The sequence below is a fragment of the Clarias gariepinus genome, chromosome 3 (assembly GCF_024256425.1).
Source record: "Clarias gariepinus isolate MV-2021 ecotype Netherlands chromosome 3, CGAR_prim_01v2, whole genome shotgun sequence".
Taxonomy (NCBI): domain Eukaryota; kingdom Metazoa; phylum Chordata; class Actinopteri; order Siluriformes; family Clariidae; genus Clarias; species Clarias gariepinus.
This window is the reverse complement of record NC_071102.1, coordinates 45,172,240-45,192,011: the sequence shown is the minus strand read 5'-3', so window position 1 is coordinate 45,192,011 and position 19,772 is coordinate 45,172,240. Positions and strand designations below refer to the sequence as shown.

Here is a 19,772-nt window from a genome sequence, read left to right as displayed (position 1 = left end):
TGCTGTTCAGAGGCAGAGGCAAAGCCCCAGCCTCTTCCTGTCTAAGACGCCAGCTAGAGTGAGAGAGAGTGGCACGCATCAGTCCAGCATGCACACTTAGACGGGGCTCTGTTTATTTTGTGTTTTCAATTTAATTTTGTTTTCTTTTTGAGTATCCTAATTAATAACATCTGTGGCCTAGTGCCATAAGTCTCCTGGGATAGGCTCCAGCCCCCCTCCCCCTGTGACCCTGAATAAAGGACAAAGCAGTATAAATGATTAGTAAGTGAGTGAGAGTGAGCTCGCGTGCTCCACACTCCAGTCCGGTAGGTGGCTGTAATGCAAATTTACTCTAGATGTAAACTGTTATACACCAGAATACCGCTGCCCGTTTCCTGTGGTTATTACTGATAGATTTGTTCCGTTTGGTTGTTTTATTTATTTGATAAGAAACTGTTTTGCTCGTGTACACTATGAGTGCGCGGTATGTATCGGATAAAATACAGAGTTTTCTTCACATTTTGTTTACCTAATTTAAGTTAACTCGCTACTGTACCAAGAACGTGTGTGAGCTAGCTAATTCCTTTGTTTAGCTAAACGACATTGTTAACCTGTAAATAACTCCAGTTGACTGTATTCTCCTACCTTATTTATTTATTGTTTTATTGCTCAACCTATCTTTTGGCCTATAAGCATTTAACATACATTAGATAAACTGCACAACGATAAAAAAGTAGCTAGCCTGCATTTAGCTCGCAGCTTGGTTTACGCTTGGTTTTGTCACTAGCTTGTTTTTTTATTGTCAGGGTTTTAGTGGTGTGTGTGTGTATAACTTCTGAATCTACGTGGCTTATAATTTCGATGTGCAAAAAAAAAAAGAGAAGATGTTACGCTTATTGCCCGTGCTATTGTAAGAATGCCGATGAAGATACATTGCTGGGCGTAGGTGTAGCAGAATGCCGCCTTGCACTTTCAGGTTCGGTTCTCACCTTGGGGTCTGTGTACATGGAGTTTGCATGTTCTTTGCATGTTTGCTCCAGGTACTGTGATGGATTGACACCCTGTCCAGTATGTGCCCCGCCCCATGCCCTAAGTCTGCAGTCTGTATACCAGGATAAGGCGATAGAAGATGAGTTAGAGATAAGTGATTATTATGTAAATCAATTGTATAAAATATGAAAAAACTCTCTGACGTCCTTCATCTACTTTCAACAAGAAAGAGCTTCGAAAAAGAATGCAAGTCCAAAATTTGGGTATACACGACCAGAACTCACGTAAAACAATAACCTGCAGGAACTCCTTATGTTTCCGTACATATGGCAACTGCCTAACCTCCAACAAATCATCTTGGGCTAAGTGATATTTCTGTGTTGTCCAATGAATATGTTGGAGTAGGCTTGGTCAAACTAATTTCTAAATTTATTCTGCTCTTCCTTCTCTTTCTGTGTTTTATAAATCACAGGTGGATTTTCTGCTCCACTTTCCTGCTGTTGTTGCACAAAGGTGAGTAATAGGCCTGCAGCTAACTAATATTTTGATAGTCAATAACGTAATGATCATGAAACCCACATGTCTTTTATTAGGAGAATATGGCTTTTTTTGTTTGTGTGTACATGCTTGTTGGCTGTGACCTGAAGAAAAGTGCGAGTGCAGAACTCAAAAGCCAGCAATAGTGTGTGCGTGTGAACACAGCACAAAGGCTTTCCCTCTGATTCGGACTGCTGTTTTGCTTGAGTCAAGACGGAAACATTGCCACACTCAGTGCCTGTTCACTCAGGAGATATTCACTCATGAAGGTGTTGCCCTACTTAGCTGTTACTCACTTCACTGCATTAGGCCTAATGCCTACACCTCAGAGCATTCACAGTTTGTGTGAGTATCATACACGATGACTTTGTCCGCTAATCAACAATTAAATTCATTGCCAACTAATTTGATTATACAAAATGTTTTAATTTTAGTTGACAACGTCACTTAATTGTTGCATGCCTAGTATGTAGTGCATGCTCAATTTGAATTTGTGTAGTAGACCTATTATTTGATAATTTAGCAACTGTTTTTATCATGAACATCTTACCCTACTTTTACACTGTATTAGGTTCACTAAAAGTAACTGACTAAATTGATTAAAACATCAAAAGATCAGTGCATGATTTAAATCTACTTAGATTTAGGAACATTTAAATTTTAATTACTACCATTTCTCATCTGGACTAAAAGCCAACCAAACAAAACCCAGGACAGATTGCTTCCACAAACAAAAAGCAGTCACTCCACGCCCACAGGAGACAGATTTCAAATGATGTGGGAGATTGTGAATGTAAGCTTATTACAGAAGTACATGAACTTCCTACTGTAAACATAAAGTATTCATATATTCTGATGTATATATTTGTCTGTAATTATAAAATTATTATTTCTTCATATTATTGAAAATGTGTGTGTTTTGTTTTTACTTCCAGAATTGGTGCACAGTGTCTCTCAGACTGTTAAAGGTGTCATAGGTGATGAAGTGATGTTACCGTGTTCATTTGAACAGAACGAACACCTGTTAAAGGTTGTGTTTTGGCGGAACAAACTTGAAAATTCGGTGTGTGACATCATTGTTGGTAAGGCTGATTGCCAGGATGAGGATCAAGACTACAAAGGCAGAGTTAAAATTTTTCCATCAGGACCAAAAGAGGGAAATTTCTCCATCCGGCTGCAGAACCTGAAGGGAACTGATGCAGGAACTTACACCTGCCAGACCCCTAGCAAAGACCATATACATGAAATAGAATTGGTGGTGCAAGGTGTGTATGTGTTTCCTATTGTTTTATTTATTTTTATTTTCTTTCTGAAATCTCACAATAAGCATATTCTACAGCATGAGGTTTAAGTAACACATGCATGATGACAACCGTAGATGTAGTGACACTTGCTGAAGTTTGGGTGTTTCAGTCTCGTGAACAAATAACCACAGGAGTCATCCAACATGTGTATTTCTAAAGGGTCTTTACCACATTACTGAACTTGACTGTTCTTGTCTGATATGACATGTCTTAGTTACAATAGCAGTTACTACAAAAATTTTTTATGATATCCTCATGAATCATTTATGATACAGTTCATTTCCAATTCCCCTACAATTTGTCACGATGGTCATGGACAGTATAAAAGCCGACCGTTTTTAGAGTTTTTTATTCATGTCCTATTGTCTGTTCTGTTAACAATTACTTAGATCCTTCCTTCTTCCAAACATCTTTTGAAATTTTGAAAAAATTTTTTTATTAACGTTTCAATTTAGATTGTGCTAAATTTCATGTCATGTATCTACAGTCTAGTGCTGAGCCCTATTTTAGTTTTAAATGCAGCCAAACTAGTTAGCTAGTTCTGTGTTGTTTTAAAATAATCTCTCCATCATCCAATATGGCTGATAGTCACCCCATGATTGTGAGGCTGGATGTGATGTTTCTAGCAGTTTGTATTGAGATGGAAGAAGTTGGGATAAATAAGAAGAAATTGTGAAATGTCAAACCAGCTACAGTCATGAAGAATCATTGACATCCAGCTAATAATATTTAACTCAATTCTACAGTGTTTTTAAAGTTGCTGCACATTTTTGAGCGCAGAGAATTTTCCCAAACTGTAGTGACACATACCCAACTCTAACTCAATCTTTTTGATGATCTTCCTAAGATTTTTTTTATACTCTTGGGTTATAGAGGTGAACATTTTAATTGTAGCTCTAATTGTTCTTAATAGTATTTTTAATGGCATGAGTATTTTTATGACTTGTCTCTTACAATTAAATTTTCCTGATATATTTTGTAGAATGTGATTTAAGATAATTCTAGTGAGAATGATTTACAGTGGGTACGGAAAGTATTCAGACCCCCTTAAATTTTTCACTCACTTGTTATATTGTTACATTTGCTAAAATCATTTGTTGTTGTTTTTCCTCATTAATGTACACACAGCACCCCATATTGACAGAAAAACACATTTTGTGTCAGAATCAACATTTTGCAGATTTATTAAAAAAGAAAAACTGAAATATCACACCGTCCTAAGTATTTAGACCCTTTGCTCAGTATTTAGTAGAAGCACCCTTTTGATCCAATACAGCCATGAGTCTTTTCGGGAAAGATGCAACAAGTTCTTCGCACCTGGGTTCGGGGATCCTTTGCCATTCCTCCTTGCAGATCTTCATCAGTTCTGTTAGGTTGGATGGTAAACGGTGGTGGACAGCCATTTTTAGTTCTCTCCAGAGATGCTCAATAGGGTTTAAGTTAGGGCCTTGGCTGGGCCATTCAAGAACAGTCACAGAGTTGTTGTGAAGCCACTCTTTCGTTATTTCAGCTGTGTGCTTAGGGTCATTGTCTTGTTAGAAGGTAAACCCTCGGCCCAGTCTGAGGTCCTAAGCACTCTGGAGAAGGTTTTTATTCTATCTTGGTCTCATCAGACTAGAGAACTATATCTTATTTCTCACCATCTTGGAGTCCTTCAGGTGTTTTTTAATGTGTCTTGCACTAAGGAGAGGCTTCCGTCGGGCCACTCTGCCATAAAGCCCTGACTGGTGGAGAGCTGCAGTGATGGTAGACTTTCTACAACTTTCTCCCACCTCCCGACTGCATCTCTGGAGCTCAGCCACCGTGATCTTTGGGTTCTTCTTTACCTCTCTCACCAAAGCTCTTCTCCCCCGATAGCTCAGTTTGGCCGGACAGCCAGCTCTAGGAAGGGTTCTGGTCGTCCCAAACGTCTTCCATTTAAGTATTACGGAGGCCACTGTGCTCTTAGGAACCTTAAGTGCAGCAGAAATTTTTTTGTAACCGTGGCCAGATCTGTGCCTCTCCACAATTTTGTCTCTGAGCTCTTCAGGCAGTTCCTTTGACCTCATGATTCTCATTTGCTCTAACATGCATTGTGAGCTGTAATGTCTTATATAGACAGGTGTGTGGCTTCCCTAATCCATTCAGTATAAACAAACACAGCTGGACTCAAATGAAGGTGTAGAACCATCTCAAGGATGATCAGAAGAAATGGACAGAACGTGAGTTGAATATATGTCATAGCAAAGGGTCTGAATACTTAGGACCATATTTCAGTTTTTCTTTTTTAATAAATCTGCAAAAATGTCAACAATTCTGTGTTTTTCTATCAATATGGGGTGCTGTGTGTACATTAATGAGGAAAATAAATGAACTTTAATGATTTTAGCAAATGGCTGCAATATGACAGAGTAAAAAATTGGATGGGGTCTGAATACCTTCCATACCCACTGTATTATACACATACAGTTTACTCTGCTAAGTTAATGGCTTGTGTTTGTGTGAAACAGAGAAACAAACCACAACGGAGAGAGACAAACAAATCACCAAACTGAATACAGTCTCACCAACTAGTGAATCCACAAGCAAGCGAGGAGATGGTCTGTTAATGCTCATCCTGATATGCGCTCTACTCTGTATAAACTTCTAAATATTTGCTTGATGTTTTACAAAAGTAATATTAGCTATGCAAAGTGCATTGTACAATTGTGTTACATGTGCTGCAGCTTTATAAGCACTGCGCTTGCTTTAGCACCTTACTGTATTTATGTTGGCTTGACACAGCTTATATACTAGGGACGGGGTTCAGCAGTCTGCAATTCTGTAATCCTTTTAACAGAGTTTTAGGAGTAATTAAATGTAGTGCATTCGTTATAACATTAGTTTTTCCACTTGAAAACCAAGTGCAGCATTTAAGCACTAAAACTAACTTCAAATACAAGAGTTTAACATTTAACCTCAATTTACAGTAAATTAAACACAAAGCTACACTGTTACTAAGCAACGCGTATCTCAGTCATCCACCAGAATTATTATATCTAAACTTGGCAAATAATTCACTCCTATCAAATGGGATGAATATGTGTGAATACTTTAGAGAGCACCACCTGTATGATCATTAAAAAAAGGAGACATTTGACCTCCTCAGATGCCTTTAAAGCCTCAGATGCCTTCAAAGGGATGAAACTCAATTTGACAGGGGATCGTGTGGGTCGGGAGGGTGCAGGGACGAGGGCTGTGCGGCTTCTAACATGAGCACGTAGAGCGTCTAATGCATGTGAAATTTTGGTCTATTTGCACTTGTGTTGTGAATCTTGTGTAAGCATGGAGGCTTTATATATATATATATATGTGTGTGTGTGTGTGTGTACGTACACTACCGTTCAAAAGTTTGGGGTCACTTTCTAACTCCATGATCGTCCCTGATTCTTATTTCTTTCTACATTGTAAAGGAATGCTGAAGGCGTCCAAAAAATGCATTAAACCCCCTTGAACAGTTCATGGTGAGATGTTTCTGCTACTTCTGCTCTGTAAAGACTTCATAACGCCTCTAATCTGAGGTGCAGTTAATTGGTAATTTTTCAGGCTGATAACTCTAAATGAACTTCTCGTCTGTGGCAGAGGTAGGTTTTGGTCTCGCCCTCCTGGGACGGCCTTCATGAGAGCCAGTTTCATTATGGTGCTTGACGGATTTCGCAAATGCACCTGATAATACTGTTCTTGCAAGAACTATTACAGAAAAGCTGGCCTCTGTTTCTTAAAACAACAACTAATTGTTGTTTTTGTTGTTGTTACATAATTACCTAATTCCATATGTGTTATTTAATAGTTTTAAAATCCCCAGTATTGTTAGAGAATGTAGAAAATAAATCACTAAACAAAAAAAGAAATTTGCAAGTGACCACAAACTTTTGAATGGTAGTGTATGTGTGCATGTGTATGTGTGTGTATGTGTATATCTATCTCCATACATTGTGACAACCATGTATGTAAATTGTTTATAAACGTAAATTAAGAACGTTTAAAACATTTCAGTGACGCTTGTGACCCCCAAGGTCTTCAGTAAAGGCTTTATTTTTCAAAATGCATTTCTCTCCCCACAAACGCTTTCTGTCTGTCCCACTATGGGGCAGGCTATGGACCAGTTTAATGTTCACCCAGCCAGTTTTTTCCCGCCTCTGTTATGTGGTTATTAAACACTTTGTTAGTGTATTCTTTTGCTCAACTGATGTTACTCTCGTCACCAGGAAAATCCAGTTTATTTATCATCTCTGGGAAGTTATCACAATATTATAATAGATACACAGGAGCTTTTGGAGTAAGTAGTGTTAAATGTGCAAATTTCTATTGCTAATTATTAGTGAAAGCTAAAAGAGGCTAATCTGTGGATTTTAATTGACTGATTAACAGTTTCTGATAAAAGGACATGTTTATGGCTTGTAGTAGCCATAACCTGTATGATCATCTCTCTGCAAACTTCATTCAGAAGGATCTTTTTTTTCCAAGTAAATATTGTCTTATTTATTTAATTTTATTGTAGTTAAAATATGTTTTTGGTTTTTAGCAGGTTATGTTTTGAGTGTCATGTAAATGAACTTTTGATAAATATGATATGTTACAAAGTGTTTAATAATGGCCAAAGGTTTCTGTAGTCAAATCTCAGTAGTGTTTCAGTTACACGGTTTTTAGTTGGTTTGATGGGAGCACTGTTTTGGAGCTCACTGATTTTTCTATTGAAAAAAGAGAGCAAGAGACCAAAATCTAGACCAAAATTTAGACTGACCAACATTTAGACCAAAAATATTATAATCTGGTTTTAAAGCCTTATGTAAAGTTTGCACTAAATATAATAATTTGATTTGTATTGACGACCTGCTGTCTGCCAATGTGTGATTAGTGAGTAGATTAGAGCACCACCTGTGGGATCATAGAGAAATGGCAACTCAAACACATATACTGTACATAAAAAATACATTTAAAATTTTTTTCAATATTTTATTTTCCACACACAAAAAATCTGATATATAATTTAATTGATTCATCCCCCATCTCCATTATTTATAATAATGAGGATTTTCTAAGATGAAGAATTATTGTTATTCTATACATTACATTGAAAGTTTCTTTATTGGCCATTACTATAATAGTTTATAATGAAACAGCAAAACAGTATTTTTGCACGTTTTCATAAAAATAAAAATAAAAATTCTCCTGGATAATTCTGTAAAAGCGGCGCACACCTAAATTAATTAGTTTCTCCTATTCTCTCAAGGACTCCTGTTATATTTTAAAGACCGCTCAGGAGAGTTGAATCAATAAGAAAGTTCCTGAACTCAGGTTATGTGACTCAAGACAAGCGTCGATCATTATATAGTAGATTAATGACCAAAGAACCCGAAGTAATTTCGATAAATTGTGCGAAAAAAGTAAGTTTAAATAATTTATGAACCCACTGTGTGTATCGTTCAGGCTCTGTATACTAATTCCTTTGCTCGTTACTATTTATTTTGTTTTAGTTTAAGTTTTGTGTTACTATCAAATATAGTTGTTTCATTTACATGGTGTTTACAAGGACATTTTGATGGCTGTCAGAAATCAGGAAACGCACAGCATACAAGAGTTTATAAACAGGTCAAGTTTTGCAGAGAACTATTATTATTATTATTTATTATTATTTTTATAATATGCACACTTGTGCCATTACAGTGCTCCTGCATTTGTCCTTACACTTGGAAATGAGTCTAATCAAGCTAGTTTTGCTAAAATGATGCTGAATGTCTGTTTTTTTAGTTACTTCAGAGAGAAAATGTTCAGAGAAACTTTAAGTTTTAGCGTAGTCATGATTCTGATGTACACACTACCAGTCAAAAGTTTGGACACCCCTTCTAACTTCGTCTTTCAGAAAGATGGACTTTGTAGATAGTTTCTGATAAGCAGTAAAATGTTCTTGTGAATGTCATGTAAATGCTCCTTAACTTGTGCAGAAACATTTCTTTTATTGTGTTTTGTTTATGAAGTTCACTAAACCAGTATTACTTTGCACTTATAATGTATAAGTTACACTGATGAAGATCTGAAGAGTTTCCTTTAAATCATGTTAAATAACTGAAAAAAAGCACCTGATGAAAATCCTTACTATGGCAATGCAAATATATAAACAGTATATATATATATATATATATATATATCTGTTAATTAGGCCCAGATAAATAAAAAAGACAAAAGAGGGTGTCCCTTTTTTGTCATAATTTTGTCCACATTGATTGTTGCTTCCTTTATTTATATCCACCAGACATCCCTGAGCTTCACACATCCTGTATCAATATGATTTTATGTTCAGCAAAATTTCCAGTAAATAAATGCTTGCTGATTCACCATCTTCTGTGTCTTAAACCTCATCAGTAATGCTTTTAGTATATTTTATATCAGTTTGCAAAACTTGGATTGAGTTAATTAGTGCCCTCCTGTCAGCTGGAAGCAATCTGATCTTTCTCCCCTGAACTTTCATTAGCAAAGAAATCTCCGGAGATCAGCAGTTAGTGAAATACTTTATCCTTTCTGGCAGCAACAGCTATTAATTTAAGTAAAATGTAACCTGATCTTCATCTAAGTCAAGAGTATTGACAAATATAATGTGTATAAAATAACTCTGATCTTTCATATTTTATGAACACACTCAATCATCGCTCAAAATGGTAGTGGAAAAAGTAAATAAACCCTTTCCCCATGCCCCACCACCCCAGGGGGAATTTTAGCCTATTCTTCCTGGCAGAACTGCTTTGGCTCTGTCATATTCTTTGGGCATCTCATGTGTGAGACTCTCTTCAGGTCATTCCATAACATCTCTATTCTGTTGAGGTCTGGACTCAACTTTGTTATTCTGAAGCGGTTATATTATGTACTTGCTCTGGTGTTTTGGGTCAACTTTTACAGAGTTTCAGCTCATGTACAGACATTTTCACATTATCCTGAAGAATTTTTTGATATGCTTGGAAATTCATCTTCCCTTCTGTGACTGCAAGCTGACTACGCCCTGATGCAGCAAATCCTAATGTTTCCTCCACCATACTTTACAGTTGGGATGATGTGTTCATGATGATATTCAGTACCCTTTTCTTTGACATCAGATGTAGTGCTGCTTTTTCTTTCCAAATAGTTCAGTCTTAGTTTCATTAGTGCACAAAGCATTTTCCCAGTACTGCTGTGGAGTGTCAATGTGCTCTTTTACAAACTTCAGGCGTGCAGCAGTGTTCTTTGTAGTGTCCTGCCATGTACGCCCTACTTGTTCAATATTTTACGTACTGTGGACTTATAAACACAGATGTTAGCCAGTTCCAATGATGCCATCAAATCTTTGGCTGAGTTTCTTTACCTCATTGATGAGTCTCTGTGCTCTTAAGGTATTTTGACTGGGCGTCCGTTTTTGGTAGAGTAAGGTCCCAAAGTGTTTCTATAAACGTAACTGTAGACTGATGAATTTATAAAGTCTTTAAAATCACTTTGTAACCCTTTCCAGCTTCATATAAATCAACAATTCTTGATCATAGATTTTCTAAAAGCTGTTTTTTGTTGTAGCATGGCTCACATTACTGTACTCTTCTTGTGCGGAGCAGGCTTCAAAAGTTTGATTTGTTTTTATCAGTCAAAGATGCTCTAGTCCACACCTCCAAACTCATTCTCTTAACAAGATTCCAGGTATGCCAACATCTGACTCCAATTAGATTTTTTGAGGTCATTAAGTTAAGGATTCACACACTTTTTTCCACTAGCACTATGAAGTTTTTATGGATGTTCTCAATAAAGACATGAAAGATCAGATTTTTTTGTTATTATTTTAGGCACATTATATTTGTTAATACTCTTGAATTAGATGAAGATGAGATCACAATTTATGACAAATGAATGCAGAAAACCATAAAATTTCAAAAGGTTGACATACTTTTCCTTGCCACTGTATGACTGTCCTTCTGTCTGTTTGTGTGCATGTATATCTGTCCAGCCAGATTTTGTCACAGCATCATGCAAAACTGTCTGGACAGATTTTACTGAATATTCTGCAGTACTTTGATATCTGCCTGAAGTTTAATCTGCACCATAAGTGAAATTAAAATGTTGAGTTATGTGGTGATTTTAATAATCTACTTTAAGATAATTGCTGATGAGCTTGTTCAGTGTAAACAAACACCAGCACCAATAGATATTGATTTCATCCATCCATTTAGGAACCTTTTTAGTCCACCAAGGGCCCGTGGTGGCCAGTGGTGACAGTTGTATTCTTTTTTATTTTCACAACCATGGTAGGACCTTGGGTCAACATTTACACACTACGGTCAATTTTGGAAACAGCAATTAGCCTCATCTGCATATCTTTGGACTGTTGGAGGAAACCAGGATACCTGGAGGAAACTCACCACTCTTTAACCATCAATGACATTTACTAACGCTAGTTGTTAATATTACGCAAAGTCTATTAATCTGCATAATATTAATCTCCTTAGTGTTACGTTACAAGATGAATGACAGCATCCATCTTGTAATTTAATCAAATCACATTTGGTACACTGCGAAACAAAATCCAGCACATATTGGGCCATTGTCATCCCCTGGTAGATGGCTGCAGATGAAAATATTAAGCAGCATCCATTAAACAGCCTTAGTGAGACAAACAGAAATGGGCATGGCCAAAGTAAGCTAACTACTGATTGACATGTGTAGCCTAAAGGAGGTGTGAATTATGTAATATGTAAGAACTGAAAGCATGTGTTTATATTTAAGCACCATCACCAGCCTGTGTGTTTTTCTAAAATCTGCTCAGTGACTGTTATCTGTTCTGTGGAACATAACCCTGCACGGCCTGTGTGATTTATTGAGGACTTCAGTGATGATCAAGAGCAGAAAGATGGCCTTATTATTGATTTACTACTTATCTAAACGCTTAGTATTCCTTGTTCAGTTTCAGTAACTGATGAATTGAACTACTTTTTAACTCCATTATACAGTTATCATGCTGTGAAATTATTCTGTTATTAATCTTCCTTCTGTTTACTTTCCAGCTGTTTTTCGCTGATGATACACAAAGGTGAGCATTTCATATACAGAATACTTATGGAAATTAGATATTTCGGTCTTTACATTTTTAATCAATTACCAAAACACTCCAAACCTTGTCCCATCACTCAGCATTCATGGGTTCCTCTACGTAGTTCATTCTAAAAAATTTAAATCATTGACACTCTCAAAGCAGGAGCTAAGGCTATAAGAAGATAGCAAAGTGTTTTCAGGTACCAATGTCCTCAGTTCAGAATGTAATTAAGAAATTGCAGATAACAGGAACAGTGGAGGTCAAGATAAGGTCTTGAAAACCAAGAGAAAAATATCAAAGAACTTCTCGTAAGATTGCTAAAAAAGCAACTCAGAACCCCTGTGTGACTGCAAAAGTGTGAAGATTTGTCAGATTCTGGAGTTGTGATACACTGTTCAACTGTTCAGTGATGCCTGATAAGGCCTTTATGGTAGAGTCATCAGAAGAAAACCTCTCCTGCATCCTCACCACAAAATTCTCCATCAGCATTCAGCAAAGAAAAAAGCCTGATGCATTAAAAAAAAAATCCTGTGGACAGATGAGGTCAAAATAGAACTCTTTGGCTGCAATGAGCAAAGGTATGTTTGGAGAACACCATGAAAAGAACAGTCCAACTGTTAAGCATGGGGTGGATCGATGTCTTGGGGTTGTATAGCAGCCAATTTCACAGGTAGAGAAAAGGATGGATTGAATTAAATTCCAACAAATTCTGGAAGCAAACATACAACCATCTGTAAAAAAGCTGAAGTTGACAAAAGAAAGGATGGCTTCTTTAAATGGATAATGCCTCAAAATCCACGATGGACTACTTCAAGAAGGTTTTACCATGGCCCTCACAGTCGCCTGACCTAAACATCATTGAAAATCTGTGGATAGACCTCAAAAGATCACAAACACTCTCACAGAACTGGAAGACCGTTGTAAGAAGGAGTGGGTGAAAATCCCTCAAACAAGATCTAAAAGACTCCTGGCTGGCTACAAAAAGCATTTACAAGTTGTGATACTTGCCAAAGGGGTGCTACTAAGTACTAACTATGCAGGGTGCCCAAAATTTTCCTTTTCTGTTATTTTAAAAATGTAAAAAATGAAAACAAAATAAATGATTTAGTTCCAAATATAAAGGGAATGCGTCATATGTAATTTTATGCCTTTTGGAGATCATTTTATCTTCCACTTTCTGTTTACATTAACAGAAATTTTGACCAGGGGTGCCCAAACTTTCGTCTACCACTTTCCATTTTGTATTTTTTTTGTTTTTGTGTCAGTGCAGAGTGTTCATGTTGAAGGTGTTATAGAATAAACTGCAGTCTTACCGTGTTCAGTCATACAGACTCCTCAGTATGTGTTTTGGCGCGACAGAAACAGCAGGACGGCGTGTGATATTATTAATGGTGAAGCATATTATGATGAACAGGATCCAGCCTACAGAGACAGAGTAAACATTTCCTCATCAGAATTTGAAAAGAGGAATTTTTCGAGCTGAGCAATGTCTGATTCTGATTCAAAGATTCAAATAACTTAATTAATCCCAGAGGGAAATTGCTTATGCTTGGTTACAGGTGCTCACAGTTGTTAACTAAGAAAGGTAATAAAGAATAAAGGTAATAAATAATAATAATGATGCAGGAAAAATCACCTGCCCCATCCCTAACATCATTACAGTTAGTGTAGAACTAACTGTTACAGGTGTGTACATCTGGTGTTTCCGAAAATTCTCCTAAAGCATGGAGGTTCTGTCATGTGGTGTTTTGTTTCAACACAAATCATTATATGAAAACTCTCCTCTGTTATAAGCTGCTTTATATTCTCTTTGTGCATGTGGAAGCTTGCACAGTATTAATTTTCAGTTATTTCACTCATCAGGAAGTGTAAACCCCCCCGATCCTCTCTTTGAAAACTATGATAGAATGTTCTCTCAATGTACGAATACTGTAATGACTTGTGTTTGTGTGAAATACAGACGGAAGAGACCCGGACCACATTAGAGAGACAAGATAGAGAAAGCAAGAATAACAGTGACACTGTCCCAAGAAACAATAAATCCCCAAGCACTTAGGGTGCCAATATATTGCAGGGCACACACACATTCACAATTTTGAGAATGGCAATTAGCCGAATCTGTATGTCTTTGGACTGTGGGAGGAATCCCATCAAGCACCGGGAGAACATACAAACTTCATGCATGGAGAGGCGGAAATCGAAGCCACACACACACACTTTTAGAGTGAGGGTATGCAGACATCTAGGGTCATGAACAAAGATTTTTGATTAAAAGTTCTTTTTAGGTATTTATCTGTTTTTATATATATTTCTGATCTTGTTTCAGATGATCCATGCTGAATTTTATGCTGTAAGGGAAGATCTATTTTTACACATTGCAGTGTGTATAGATTTTTAAGCAGCAGAGGTGATGATGTTGATAGTAAGCTAGAAACGCTGCATATCAGCTCAAATTTATTCCGGGCCATAAATACTTGGTCAGATTAATTGTTATTTAAACTGTGTACCACAGTATACTGAAGTTGATGTTAAATAATGGATAAGCCCAAAATGCGGGTTTTTTTTTTTTTTTTTTGTCCTTTTAGGGGACGAAAAGTAATTTGACAATCTAGTTAGAATTTTTATTGTAATTTTTAATCCTTATTTGCTAATTCCTTGCAGTAAATGGTTGCTTACAGTCTGGAAAGCACAGGCGTCACCAGAAGCAGTTTTTTCCCTTGTGATAATCTGCCAGGCTTTTACTTTAGCTCTCTTCACTTCCTGTTTGTTCTTTTGGATGTTCTGTATTCAGCTTTGCCGTTGATACGGGAGTTAGTTTCAGCTTGGGTGGCTTGGTCACTAGAACATTTCTACTTGGTTGCCTTGAAGAACCAAGAACCTTCTTGCTTTGGACCACTGTCCTTCTTCACCGTAGAGCTCCATCCAATGAGTTTTGAAGCCTTGACGTTCAAAAGGTTGAATTTGAACAGACCATGTAAAGCTATACCCATCACAACTCATCCTTTGTTTTTTGTAAATAGTCACTACAACAAATACAAAGGAACCAGTTTCACTGGCAACCATACACGCCCACAGATCAGTCACTAAAGTCACCCCTTTGTTCCTCTTTTGCATACTCTTTTTTTTTTTTTCTGATAGGCCTGTCTTGATGGTTGACTTTGACACACACAGTATCTCCTGGAGGATATTCTTCATCTGACAAACTATTGTTTGAGTGTTTTATCTTTACCAGAAAAAAAACTATCACCTCTATGTTTTTTATTTGAACACAGTTTTTATAGTGGACACAGCTAATGAATAAAACACAGCAGGCCATCGAACAGTCCTAAAAAACAAAAAAACAAAAAAAAGCAGTTTCGGTGCTCTAAAAAGGACCTTATAAAAAAAAAAAGTGCTGTGATTGCTACACTGGTCACCTGATTTGGATTTACCCCAGATTTAAGTCTCATAACCATTATTTTATTTCATTTCCAGTATACTGTGGTAGGCTTCTGGAATAACAGGCTGGTTTCACAGTTCTGCATGTAACTTTTTAAAACAGAAAGAAAATAATATGGTAAAAGACAGGACAATTTCAGACCAAAATGTAGACCAGAAATATGAACTACTGACTACTGTAGCCTTATGAACAGTATGTATGTATGTATGGTCCATCTACGAGACGCCCGGCACATCAGCGACAGATATACTGTATATCTATCACTTCTTGGCAGTTATTTACAGGGTCAGATTGCCAGTATGACACCCGACTGTATCTGAGCACTTGGGGGTGAAGGACCTTCCTGAAGGGTGTAACAGTGGCAACACCTTAACCACCCCTGCCCCCCTATTACATGTATATCATGTAATACCATCAGAAAGGCATATGATTTAAATTTATTTATAAATATCATTAAGAACTATCATCAGTGTAGAGAAGAACAAGGAGTCCTGGAAATGATGATCTGGCCCCCACAGAGCCCTGATCTTAACATCATTGAGTCTGTCTGGGATTAGAGGAGACAGAAGGATCTGGGGAAGCCTACAACCACAGAATCTGTTTAGTTATTCAAGATGTTTCAAAAAAATCTGTGTGAATTAATGCTGTTTTGCAGATGCAAATAGTGGTCGCACCAAATACTGTTTTGGTTTGAATTTCTTTTCTGCTCATTTACTTTCCAGTTTGGTAATTAATAAAAATTAATTTTCACTTCTGTCTTTTTACACCTGACTATAAACATGGGGCCCATCAGGCAAATAACACAAGGCCACTGACGCGACTTGCAAACTCACCAGATCCCAATCCAATCGATGCAATTTGAACAAACCCAACAAAGAAAAGTAATTTTAAATGGTTAAAAATGTCCAGTACAATATAGAGCTATGTTTAATAGTGAAAGCCTTTCCATAAACATACAATGTGATGAAAACTCAAAAGATTTGGGACTAAACAGCTGTGTCCACAAAAAAAAACAAAAAAAAAAAAACAGTTGGTTGCAAGACTAATCAGAAAAAAGGCTTCAGTTTGTTAGGGAGCAGAAAGATTGGACTTTGGATCGATGGAAAAAAGTCATTTGACCTGATGAGTCCAGATTGAGCCTATTCTGTGAGCAATGGGGTCATCACAAGGGAAGGGACGCGCATTAAGCGATGCACCCATCATGCATAGTGTCCACTGTACAAGCCTCTGAAGGCAGTGTTATGATCTGAGGTTGCTTCAGTTGCTCAGCTCTAGACTTCTGGACTACTGATCAGAAGGTTCCATTGTTGGGCCCTTGAACAAGGGCCTTAACCCTCAACTGCTCAGATGTAAAAAGTAAATAAAATGTAAGTCGCACTGGATAAGGGATCTGCCAAATGCTTTAATGTACTGTAGTGCATATTCAATATTTTATTTCAGACTAGCATTAGACATCATTGACAGGTAAAACGTTTGTACAAATAGATAAAAGGTTAAAGCTAAAAAATAATCTATTCAGCTTTAATGTAATAAGTAATATTATTATTTGAGGTTGAAGCCCATGTACACCTGTCTGTCTTTCTGTATTGCAGAACTCTCTGTCTAACTTATTAATACAAAGAAATAACCATCACTGAACATATTTTTGAACTGTTCATGACATAAAGATACAACTGTCACCACTGGCCACCACGGGCCCTTGGTGGACTAACAAGGTTCCTAGATAAATGGATGAAATCAATATCTATTGGTGCTGGTGTTTGTTTACACTGAACAAGCTTATTAGCAATTATCCTAAAGTAGATTATTAAATTCACCACATAACTGTTTATAACATCGCTTTTACTCAACATTTAGATTTCACTTATGGTTTTAGATTTCACTTATGCAGATTAAACTTCAGGCAGATAACTAAGTACTGCAAAAGTTTCATTAAAATCTGTCCAGCCAGTTTAGCCTGATGCTGTGACATATTCTGGCTGTACAGACACACAGACATACAGCTTTTTTTTGAGAGGTCCTCCAATGTATGAAACATAAAATATCATTGAAAGAGTGATTTCTGATTGCGTTGGTGACGTTGCAGAGTTCTCATGAATGACAAATTTTATGATTAAAATTGACGTGTTTGTGGCGTTTTTACTGCTTGTAGGTGGGAAATTATAAATTGCAGCTTTGCCTATACTTAGCTCGTACATATATTTATTTCTGTTTTTTCACTTCTTAACGGCTAACAAAAATAATCGCAATAACTTACTAATCAACTAAATAAATAAACAAATTTATAAGCAGACTACTTAGCGCATGTGCACACAACTTCCTCCAGTTTTCCAGTTAGTGTAGTAACCTACAGACCTTTGTTCCTTGTTCATTTTTGTGGAAATTTATTGTTCTGTGATTTTATTTGTTCTTATGAAACTGTTTTTCACGTTGTACGCAATGAGTGTGAGGTACGTATTGGCTTTATTGTGTTTCCCATGTAATGGTCTCATTGTGTACAGGTGTGCCTTATACTGAGGCCAATCCCAAAAGACAACCTTTTTCAATGTGGCATCAATTTCAACATTCTGTAGGTATAAAAAGCTGATATTGTCAGTAAGTCATTCCAAGTTCATCATTTAAACAGCCATGAACACACGACGTCACTTATCGGACGAGCAGCGCCACCTGGCCATGGCCCGCCTTCGGGTTGGTGGCAGGCAGTCAGATGTTGCTCGTGAACTTGGTGTCTCTCAAAAGTGTCATCAGCAGACTTGCATCAAGACACAGAACTACTGGCAGAGTTCATGACAGACCCAGGACTGGAGACCATGAGTGACAGACCGCAACGGTGACCAGTACCTAAGGACCTATGTACTTAGACATCGTTATGCAACTGCCACACAGCCACAGGCCCTTTTACGAGATGCGACGGGTACTAGGGTTTCCAGACAAACCAGGTGACTCCACTGACACCAAGACATCGCCGTGAGCGATTGCAGTGGGCACAAGACCATGTGACCGGGACAATGCAGCAGTGGTCTATCGTCCTGTTCACTGATGAGTGTCGGGTCAGCGTTGCTGGAGAAAGCGAGGTGAGTGATACGCTGAGGTCAACATGTTCCTCAGGGTTTGCTTTTGTGGAGAAGGTGCAACAGTTTGGGCAGGCATCACCAGTCAGCGCAAAACAGATTTGGTTATTGTACATGGCTCAGTCACTGCAAGTTCATCATTCTATGACATCATAGAACCCATCATCATCCCCCAATTTCGCCAGCACACCCCCAACTTTCTGTTCATGGATGATAATGCTCCACCACAACGTGGCAGAATTGTCACAGCTCGACTTCAGGAAGTTGGAGTGCCTCATATGGTATGGCCATCAATGTCCCCTGACCTGAACCCCATAGACCACATCTGGGACCAGTTGAAGCAGAGACTGGATGATCATACAACTTCACTCAGGAGCCTACATCCAATTCAGCCTTAGCAGGAATTGAAGCACATTTCACACGTCCCACACCTCAACACACACACAACAGGGCGAAGTCACTAACCCAAACACCTTTCCCCATCATGGTGAACACACCGACATCCCCGCAAGGCATGCTGGTCGTCAGCCGCCGCCCCGCCCACGCCACAATATTAACATATACCAATAAGTGATTTGTGACCTAGTACACATTATTGCATGTTATGATGGCAAGGAGCAATCCTCTGGGCACACTTTTGTACTGCACTATACTGTATATTAATTAAAAAGTAGTATAGATAATCAGCTAATTTTAACAAAAAAAATTTTCAATAACCAAAGTTGAACGAGGTCTATAAACATTTCCATTATTTTGTTAATTATTTATTTGTTGGTTACCACAGTTTACTGGAGTTGATCTGAAATAATAAATATGTACAGACTTATTTTAAATTTGACGATATTTCCTAATTTCAGTTAAATGCTTCGTTTGTTCAGTTGGTTTTACTTAGGCAGTGAGTGACTTAGCCAATACACTTTTTACACTGCATTTTAGTAAAAAAAAAAAAAAAACCTCATTTTGTTGCGTTTAAAATATGATTCAGGTCATTGCCCTTTTGCCATTTTTAATCCATCCAATTAGATTTCAAACAATGTCACATTGATGCACTAATTTATGCTAAAGGATCCCTGACCAAGTATTAAGTGTGTAAATTAACATGCTTTTTAAAAGTTGGACATTTTTACATGTTATTTTTTTGTAAATTTGTATTGTAAAGATTTATTTTTATTCCTCTTTTTTTTGAGATACTGAAATTCAGCACAGCCTAATTCTCTTATGATTATGTAATATAAAAAAATCACCTGATTGTAGAGGGTTCTCGGTAGTGGGTAAAAACAACCTCAGATGAACATCATATAATGTTACATGCTAAGCATTCAGATGTGTGACATAAGCAATTGTCATGGAGAAGCAATTGTTGATGCACATCAGTTCGAAAGGGTAAAAAA

The 19,772-nt window shown here is 37.3% G+C and overlaps 2 long non-coding RNA genes across 4 annotated transcripts in view; one reads left to right on the top strand and one right to left on the bottom strand.

Moving 5' to 3' along the window:
• The window catches only part of LOC128518779 (uncharacterized), a 54,927-nt gene that overhangs the window by 6,988 nt on the left and 28,167 nt on the right, over positions 1 to 19,772 (bottom strand). For 2 of the 3 annotated variants that reach the window (XR_008357770.1, XR_008357772.1), the window contains one exon: positions 13,185 to 13,293. The exons of the other annotated variant lie outside the window; for it this stretch is intronic. This is a non-coding gene — a long non-coding RNA (uncharacterized LOC128518779). The remainder of the gene's footprint in view (positions 1 to 13,184; positions 13,294 to 19,772) is intronic. 3 annotated transcript variants of the gene reach the window in all.
• LOC128518781 (uncharacterized) lies at positions 1,622 to 6,133 on the top strand. The gene is made up of 3 exons (XR_008357773.1): positions 1,622 to 1,851; positions 2,442 to 2,771; positions 5,300 to 6,133. It is a non-coding gene; the product is annotated as an uncharacterized LOC128518781 (long non-coding RNA).